Here is a 10,309-nt window from a genome sequence, read left to right on the forward strand (position 1 = left end):
AGATTTTGGGCGCCATGCCAGATTCTTGCAGGCTGTCAGTGTATCTGTGCGCTCGTACATTGTACAGACAGGCAGTTTCACATTGACAAGAAGAATCAATGAACTACCACAACTCTCAACAGCGCCATGGAAGTTCATTGAGAAATGCAAGCTGGCCGCTGCAAAGGATGTTGGTACTTGTAGTTGATTCATTCACGGAAAACTGCAAATGAATGATGCGGCCATGTGGGTGGAGCTGCATGTTACATGTTACATCCTAAAAATGTTTCTGATGGTGAACTTATCTTTTAAAGTAAACTCCTGAATTAAGGCAGTTTGAGCCTTTATGTGCTGGCATGCACTGTATACTAGCACATTATGACACATTTGCCCTCCTGAGGATCCCCCCACCCTTCCTGACCAGGCCATTTTTTGCATTATGGCGCTGCGTTACTTTAACTGACAATTGCGCAGTCATGCAATGCTGCACCCAAATTAAAGTTCAACCTTTTTTTTACCATGAATAGAGCTTTCTTTTGGTGGTATTTGATCGCCTGTGCGGTTTTTATTTTTTGCACTATAAAAAAAGCCCAAAAATTTTGAGAAAAAAACTATATTTTTGACTTTTTGCTATTAAACATATACAGTAAAAAAACAATACAATTTTGTCAGAAATTTTGGCCATAATGTATTCTGCTCCATGTCTTTGCAAAAAAAAAAATCCCAATACGTGTAAATTAATTGGTTTACGTGACGTTATAGCACTACAAATGGCGGTATATATACTGGGATTTTTTTTTTTTTTTTACTAGTAATGGCGGCGATCAGCTACCTATAGCTGGACTGCAGTGGGTATTCACTGCAGTGGGGGGGAACTGACTTGGTGTCCCTGACATCCCCAGTGACACCAATACAGTGATCAGTGCTAATAAAAAGCACTGACACTGTACTAATGACACTGGGCAGGAAGGGGTTAACGGGAGGGGCGATCAATGGGTTAACTGTGTGCTGTTTTACTGTAAGCTGTGTGTGCTTTCAACTGTAAGCACTCTGCTTTGTATGCCTCTGCTATGCAGAGCCATACAAAGCAGTGTGCAGGAGCTGACGGGAGAGAACTGTATTGTTTACAATTACAAAGAGGTTAAAGTGACACTAAAGGTTTGTTTAGTCTATTCTTACAGTCTATACTTACCTGATCTGTGCAGTGGTTTCGCACAAAACAGCCCTGATCCTCTTTTTTTCGCTGTCGGCGCTCTAGCTCCTCCCCTTGAGCAGTGTCCCCAGGGAAAGACGCTTGCCCTGGGGGAACTGCTCTGAGACACATAGAGCAGCGGCTCACTCCCACCCCCTGCTCTCTCCTTATTGGGCCACTGTCTGTGATTGACAGCAGTGGGAGCCAATGGGCTGTCTCAGCCAATGAGGAAGAGAACATCACTGGATTAGAGGATGGGGGGGGGGGTTCAGGTAAGGATTGGGGGGGTTGTACAGAGAAGGTTTTTTACCTTCATGCATAGAATACATGAAGGTAAAACACCTTCAGCCTTTAGAACCACTTTAACCCTAGGTTCACACCTAAGCAGGGGCGGACTGACAACTCATGGCGGACAATAGGGGATCACGGGGCCCCTGTGTCCTTGCCCACACTCTAAGCACTCCCAAAAAAGCCTATAAAAAGTACCAGGGGCATTTCATGGGGCCCCCTACTGACCCTGGGCCCTTGGGCAGTGCCCGAGTGTCCAAAAGTTCAGTCCGCCCCTGCACCTAAGCATTTTCCGCAGCGTTTTGCAGACACACACTACAGTCCATTTGACATAATTTCCTATGGGACAGGTTCACATCTCTGCATTTTCACTCGGTGCGTTTTTTGGAAAGGGTCAGGGGCTTTTTTGAATGCAAAAAGTTGCGTTTTTGGTTCTATAGACTTCAATAGAAATGCTGCAGAAAAGCTTGTAGTGTGATTTTGATGCATTTTGTGCTTTAAATCTGCCTAGCAACAAGGAAAAAAACAAACGCAAAATGCATCAAAAACGCACTACAAGCTTTTCTGCAGTGTTTCCAAAAATGTGTCAAAAAACGCAGGTGCAAAAATTCTACTACGGACTGGTCTCAGTTCCGAATTAACCTCATTTACAGCCACCATCTGGTATCTATCCTTTAGCCAACTGCATATCCGTTGAACCGCCCGAGGGTTAAGTCCTAGCTTGTGCAAATTTTTAATTGGATCATTATGTGAAACTGTATCAAATGTGTTGCTGGAATCAAGATAGGCCATTTCTGTACCTACAGCAACCAATACAAGTAATCTTTGACGGTAAAGTGGTTGATGTGAGTAATCGCCAGGGGCAGACTGACCATTCAAGCACCCAGGCACTGCCCGAGGGCCCGGGGTCAGTAGGGGGCCCCATGAAATGCCCCTGGTACCTTTTTAATAGGCTTTTTGTGTGTGCTTTGAGTGTGGGCAAGGACACAGGGGCCCCATGATCCCCTATTGCCCGGGGGCCCCATGAGTTGTCAGTCCTCCCCTGGTGATCGCACTACGTCAATACAGGTGGTCAATGAACTGACAGAAACTGACAGTAATACTTTAATTTCTGTGTGCTGCAAATAAGATGCCTACCAGCCAATAGAGAAAGGAAGTTCATGTAGAAACTCAAAACAGTCCACAAAGCTCTCATTTACATCACAGTCCACAAAGTTATCCCTTACATCAGAGTCCACAGAGTTCCCCTTTATATCAGAGACCACAGGGTCCCCCCTTACAATGTAAAGCGGAACTCTACAGACCCTGATGTAAGGGGGAACACTGTGAACCTTTATGCTTCAGACCATCCGTGATGTAAAGGGGAAATTTGATATAAGGAAGTCTCTGGTCACCAGAGCCCCCTCCTCCTTACACAAGAGTCCACAGAGTTCTTTCTTACTTCAGAGTCTGCAGGATTCCCCCTTACAGTGCGAGGGGGATTGCTGTGGAATCGATGTAAAGGGGAATGCTGCAGACCATGATGTAAGGGGGAATGCTGCAGACTCTGGTGTAAAGTGGAACTCTGATGTAAAGAGGTCTCTGGTCAGCAGAACCCCCCCTTACATCAGTGTCTACAGCGTTCCCCTTTACATCAGAGTTTGCCTTTGCAAAGTACATGTAGAAACCCTTTATTGGTGCTTCGGGTAGGTGAAATATTTTGTATTTTCTCAGTCATTGGCCTAGAAGTCCCATGGCCCTCAGCTATCAAACAGTAGCTCTTTCCTTTTCAACCTGAAGTGATGATCCCAATAATGCTCCCCCACTTTTCTGGAATCAGTTTTCTATTACGAGGTTTCCTTGTGCATGGGTTGTTACATAGTTACATAGTTAGTCCGGCTGAAAAAAAGACAAAAGTCCATTATGTTCAACCATAAAAAATAAGTTATAATCCTACACCCACAGTTGATCCAGAGGAAGGCAAAAAAAACCCAGCAAAGCACGATCCAATTTGCTCCTGCTGGAAAAAAATTCCTTCCTGATCCCCCGAGAGGCAATCGGATATTCCTTGGATCAACGTCACCTATAAATGTTATATCCAGTTATATTCTGTGTATCCAAGAAAGAATCCAGGACTTTTTTAAAGAAATCCATGGAGCTGGCCAGGTTGTAATGCACTTTATTTGTGTGTTTTCTCATTTTGTTTTCCAATAGTAAAAGAAATTAAAAAACAGTACAGAGAAGATGTACATCTATCCTCCCCCCCCCCTCCATCCCGTACAAACTGCAGCCCTTTTGGGCCGGAACAGACAATGCACAAAATACAATGTTTCACTAAGAAAAATAAATCTCTGTTGATGGTAACCAAAGGGTCCCTTAGGGACCTGTAGTTGGAAGATGCTCAGATCCAGGGAAGGGAAAGCGGAAGCGAGTTAAAACAGAAAGGGAAACGTGAAAATAGAGATAAGGGAAGTAAAGGAAAGAAAAAAGGAAGACACAAAGGACACATGTTGAAGAAGGGTCTCGCCAACAGTCGGGTGCGGAGAGCAAGATGATTTATATTTATCAACATCCCATGTCTAGTATTCTCCATCCTAGGATGATGAGGAAAGATATTGCATCCAAGGTTCCCAGGTTTTTTCAAAATATAACATCCTGTCTTGAAGAATAGCGGTCAAACGTTTGTTGACCATTATCCAGGTCAACTTAGCCTTCAGAAGATCAAGGGAGACCAAGGGGGATCGCCAGGAGCGTGCAATAGATACCCTGGCAGCAGTAAATATGAATGCAATCAGGCGTTCCACCTGTCTGGGTACCCCCTCCACTGGCTTCCCCAGGAGAGCCTGGCATGGTGATTTGGTAATATTGACCAGTCAGTGAGTATATAAAGTTATATGTGCAAATCCAAAATCACTTGACTTTGCTACAAGTCCACCATTCATGGAAAACTGTGCCCTCCTGTCTGCAATTTATTCTCATTTTAATAAAAAACAAATCGTTGATGGTTTTACACTTGTGGATCCTGTTTGGATCGCCTTTACCCCTCTCCTCTGATGGGAAATCCAGATGCTGTCAGGGATCCCAGCGGCTGCCACAATCGCGTGCGGATCTGCGCATGCGTGGTGTGCCCGGCCGCACTAGCATGCAAGCATTGGGACCAGGGCACCCACGACTGCAGCGGCGCTCGCACATGCGCACTCGCAATCGCGGGCGCAAGCCTGGCACCAATCAGGGCGCAGGGCGGGATATTTAAAAGAAGATCAGACTGCAATGAATTGCCGTATGGTCTTATCTGTGTTACTGAGTTCCTGTGAGTAGATTGTTTGTTGCCGACCCTGCCTGACCCTGATTTGCTGTCCGTCTCCTGTTCTGATCCCTGGCTTTGTCTGACCATTCTCCTGCTTAAACCTGCACGTTCTGACCTCCTGTTGACGAACCCGGCTTGTGACCTGTTTATCCCTCTGCCTGCTGATTCTGTACTACACCTCCACCACCGTTACCGACCCGGCCTGCCCAACGCTGTTCTAGTTACCTCCTCACATCAGACTCTTAACCTCTATACACCTTCAGCGGTACCTCTACCACAGCTGGGTGAACCCAGGGGCCGCGACCTGGTCTCGGCCTTCTCCAAGTCCATCCCCACCATCAGGGGCCCTGGTGAACAAGCAGGTCAGAGCTTAAATACCGCGCCTTGGGGGATTCCGGTCTGTGGAGTGCTAGAGGCTACCGTGGTTGGATTCCTGACAGACGCTATCCACTTTGATATGCAAAGAAGAACAAGGACATCCAGCCTAGCTAATATACTATATGCTCGTTTAGGTCTGGAGAAAAGACTGAGTCTGATTCCAGAGTAAGTAGGGGAGCACTATCGGGATCATCACTTCAGGCTGGTCATAGTGATCTCTCACCTGGATTATTGAAGTTGCCTTCTCATAGACCTATAGCCCACTCACACAAAACATACTTACATACACACACAGACAAAAACACACTCTATTTCGCTCATTTAGAATTGGGGGCATGCAAACATGGATAAACAAAGGAAATACAACTTTTAAAATATGAATTTATATTTATTTACCCAATATACTGCTATTGTCTTTACAGGTATTGAATGATAGGCATAAATAATAGTAACAATCTGTTTGGGTGTCCATAAATGTTCCCTTATTGGAATACGTTATAAAAAACTTCACTCCTTTAGTTGTACACTCTGTTGGTTCTCATCCTACCTATCCCTTACAATTCCACTTCCTCCTCTCCTCTTTCTTTTTCTGTCAGAGTCCTCCAAGGTTCTGTTCTTGGACCTCTCCTGTTCTCGATCTACACCTCCTCCCTGGGTCAGCTGATAGCCTCCCATGGCTTTCAATGCCACTTCTACATTGATGACACCCAGATCTACCTCTCTACCCTTCAGCTCACTCCATCAGTCTCCTCAGAGATCACTAATTTGCTAACAGGCATATCAGTCTGGATGTCACATCGCTTCCTCAAACTTAATTTCTCCAAATCCAATCTCATAATATTTCCTCCCCCAGGAGCCCCTTCCCCTGATCGTCAAGTTCAATAGCACAACTATCAGCCTGTCCCAGCTTGCCAGGGTGCTAGGTGTAGTCCTGGACTCTGAACTTTCCTTTCAGCCCCACATCCGATCTGTAAGGGATTTCCGTCAAGACAAATCACATGCGCATAGGAATTCCTGCAGGAGAATTGCCGGTTGTGTGCATGCGTGCAGAAATGCGCGATCGCGCATAGCATGCGCACGTGCACATGCATACGCACGTGCACACGCACAGCGAAGATTGGTGCCAGATGGCCTATTTAAGGAGTGTCTCTGCTCATGTTCAGTGCTGACTGGTCTTCAGCTCCCCCGTGTTCTGCTTGTTCCTGTGTGATTCCTTTGCTGCTGACCCGGCTTGTTCCTCACCTGACTCTGATTACTCTCCTGATTGATACTGGTTCCTGACTTCGGCTCTGCTCCTGACCTTGGCATTTCCTTCTGATTCTGTACCGTGCTGCCCAACTGTTGATGACCCTGGCTATTCTATGACACTGCTCCTGTCTCTTGTCCTCACTACCTGCCTTTCTCTGGTGCACACCTGGCAACCTACAAAACCTGCTCTGCCTACTACTACTGTGCCAAAATCAGAGGATCATCAGCCTTCCAAGGTCATCATCTGCAAGAGCTGCAAACAACAACTACTGGCGCTCTTGTTCCCCTGGGTCCTAGACTCTCTCTGTTCCAACTCCAGCGGGGTCAGGGCTAGTGACACAAGTGAGGCCAACCTCGTCATTTCAGTCTCCCATCAGGTACATGACACGATCACTGTCCAAAGCTTGCCACCTCGACCTACTCAACGTCTCAAAAATACATCCCTTCCTAACCAATGATATCACAAAGCTTCTAATTCACTCCCTGGTCATCTCTCTGAAAACTAATGAAACTCTGTCCTCATTGGATTAACTTTACATAGGCAATCCCTTTTTCAGTTCACTATGATTGCTGCTGCCAGGCTCATCCACCTTACCAACCATTCAGTGTGCAACCTCTCTCTGCTAATCCCTACATTGGCCTCCATTCACTCAACAAATTCAATTCAAAATACTAACAATACCTTACAAAGTCATTCGCAACTCTGCCCCAGTTACATCACTAACCTGGTCTCAAAATACCAACCTAATCATTCTCTTGATTCCTCCCAAGACCTCCTTCTCTCTAGCTCCCTTGTTACCTCCTCCCATGCTCACCTCCAGGACTTCTCTTGAGCCTCTCACATCCTCCAGAACTCCCTACCCCAATGGGCCTGACTATCTCCTACGTTGTCCTTGGTTAGGTGATCCTTTTAAACCTTTCTCTTCAGACAGTCCTATCTTGCCTCCACCAAATAACTGTAATTTTATTTTCTCCATTAGCTCATCCCCCACAGCTAATACCTTTTGTATCACTTGACCCTCCGTTTTTTAGATTGTAACCTCTTACGAACAGGGCCCTCTCATTCCTCTTGTATTGCATTGTATTGTAACTGAACTGTCTGCCCTCATTTCGTAATGCGCTGTGCGAACTGTTGGCACTATGTAAATCCTGTATGTTTTTTAATAATAATAATAATAATAATAATAATAAAAAATAATAAATAATGATTCAATTATAGTCATTGAGACACCAGGATACCAATTTTAAAAAGATCTTAGATATCATGCAACAGATATGTCTGTTGCATCAAAACATCAAAAGCAGGCAACAGATATGTTTGATTTTGACGTGTTTTGAATAATTAGATTTAAAAGGGTATGACTTTTTGTAGGTAAAAAAATTGATTGCTGCTAAATCTATTATTTTATGTGTTTCAATAACAGTTTGCCATAAACTTTAGTTTTTGGACTCGCAGTGGAAGTTATGGAGTTGATTTATTTTGAAACGTATTTGTTCCAAAAATGATAGACAAAGGAATATTTGTCCAACTTTGCCATTGCCAGGAGCAGCTGTGGTATAATAGGCATCTCACGAATTGGTGAAGAAAAACGATTACTCTTTTCAGCTAGTATTAAAAGATTTGGTTTTGATGCGCAAAGAGTCCAAGGTGGAAATTGGAACTTTCCTATTTGGAATAACGAGCATTTCTGTTGAATGTTTTCATTGAAAAGCACCAAGGTAGACCCGATTTCTCATTGAAAAGCACCAAGGTAGACCCGATTTCTCATTGAAAAGCACCAAGGTAGACCCGATTTCTCATTGAAAAGCACCAAGGTAGACCCGATTTCTCATTGAAAAGCACCAAGGTAGACCCGATTTCTCATTGAAAAGCATCAAGGTAGACCCAATTTCCTTTCCTCACCAGAACATTACATCTATTTGGGATTCAGGGTCAGGTATAGGTTAACTTTGTCCACTCTTTATAAAAAGATACATTAAATAAATGTTGGCTCTGTTCTTTCATTTATTATTATTATTATTATTATACAGTATTTATAAAGCGCCAATAGTTCGCTCATCTCTTTGTAAAAAACAGCAGGAGCACGTCTTTGATTTATTTCTTAAGCCGTATAAGTTAGAACTTATTTGCAATAATGATGACATTTGTTGGAGGTTTTCATTGAAAATCACCAGCATAGACCTGATTTCTGCTCCTCACCAGATCATTACATCTACGGGGGAATCAGGGTGAGGTACGGATAGGTTTTGGCCATTCTTTGAAATAATAAGAATTGTTTTGGCTCTGTTCTTTCTTCATCTCTTTGTGAAAAACAGCAGGAGCGCGTCTTTGATCTATTTATTTCTTAAACCATATACATTAGCACTTTCTTACTTGCGATAATGATGACTTTTGTTGGAGGTTCTCATTGAAATTCACCAGCATAGACCTGATTTCTGCTCCTCACCAGATCATTACCTCTACAGGGGAATCAGGGTGAGGTATGGATAGGTTTTGGCCACTCTTTAAAATAATAAGATCTTTCTTATTTGCAACAATAATGACTTTTGTTGGAGGTTCTCATTAAAAATCACCAGCATAGACCTGATTTCCGCTCCTCACCAGATCATTACATCTACAAGGGAATCAGGGTGAGGTATGGATAGGTTTTGGCCATTCTTTAACATAATAATAATTGTTTTGGCTCTGTTCTTGCTTCATCTCTTTGTGAAAAACAGCAGGAGCGCGTCTTTTGATTTATTTATTTCTTAAACCGTATATGTTAGAACTTTCTTACTTGCGATAATGATGACTTTTGTTGGAGGTTCTCATTGAAATTCACCAGCATAGACCTGATTTCTGCTCCTCACCAGATCATTACATCTACTGGGGAATCAGGGTGAGGTATGGATAGGTTTTGGCCACTCTTTAAAATAATAAGAACTTTCTTACTTGCAATCATGATGACTTTTGTTGGAGGCTCTCGCTGAAATTCACAAGCAAAGACCTGATTTCCGCTTCTCACCAGATTATTACATCTACAGGGCAATCAGGGTGAGGTATGGATAGGTTTTGGCCACTCTTTAAAATAATAAGAACTTTCTTACTTGCAGTAATGATGACTTTTGTTGGAGGTTCTCATTGAAAATCACCAGCATAGACCTGATTTCCGCTCCTCACCAGATCATTACATCTACTGGGGAATCAGGGTGAGGGTATGGATAGGTTTTGGCCATTCTTTGAAATAATAATTGTTTTGGCTCTGTTCTTTCTTCATCTCCTTTGTGAAAAACAGCAGGAGCGTGTCTTTTGATTTATTTATTTCTTAAACTGTATAAGTTAGAACTTTCTTACTTGCAGTAATGATGACTTTTGTTGGAGGTTCTCATTGAAAATCACCAGCATAGACCTGATTTCCGCTCCTCACCAGATCATTACATCTACTGGGGAATCAGGGTGAGGGTATGGATAGGTTTTGGCCACTCTTTAAAATAATAAGAACTTTTTTACTTGCAATAATGATGACTTTTGTTGGAGGTTCTCATTCAAAATCACCAGCATAGACCTGATTTCCGCTTCTCACCAGATCAATACATCTACTGGGGAATCAGGGTGAGGTATGGATAGGTTTTGGCCATTCTTTGAAATAATAATTGTTTTGGCTCTGTTCTTTCTTCATCTCCTTTGTGAAAAACAGCAGGAGCGTGTCTTTTGATTTATTTATTTCTTAAACTGTATAAGTTAGAACTTTCTTACTTGCAGTAATGATGACTTTTGTTGGAGGTTCTCATTGAAATTCACCAGCATAGACCTGATTTCTGCTCCTCACCAGATCATTACATCTACAGGGGAATCAGGGTGAGGTATGGATAGGTTTTGGCCACTCTTTAAAATAGTAAGACCTCTCTTACTTGCAGTAATGATGACTTTTGTTGGAGGTTCTCATTGAAAATCACCA

Source organism: Staurois parvus, unplaced genomic scaffold (genome assembly GCF_062004578.1).
Source record: "Staurois parvus isolate SC_StPar_1 unplaced genomic scaffold, SC_StPar_1.0 ptg000470l, whole genome shotgun sequence".
Lineage (NCBI taxonomy): Eukaryota > Metazoa > Chordata > Amphibia > Anura > Ranidae > Staurois > Staurois parvus.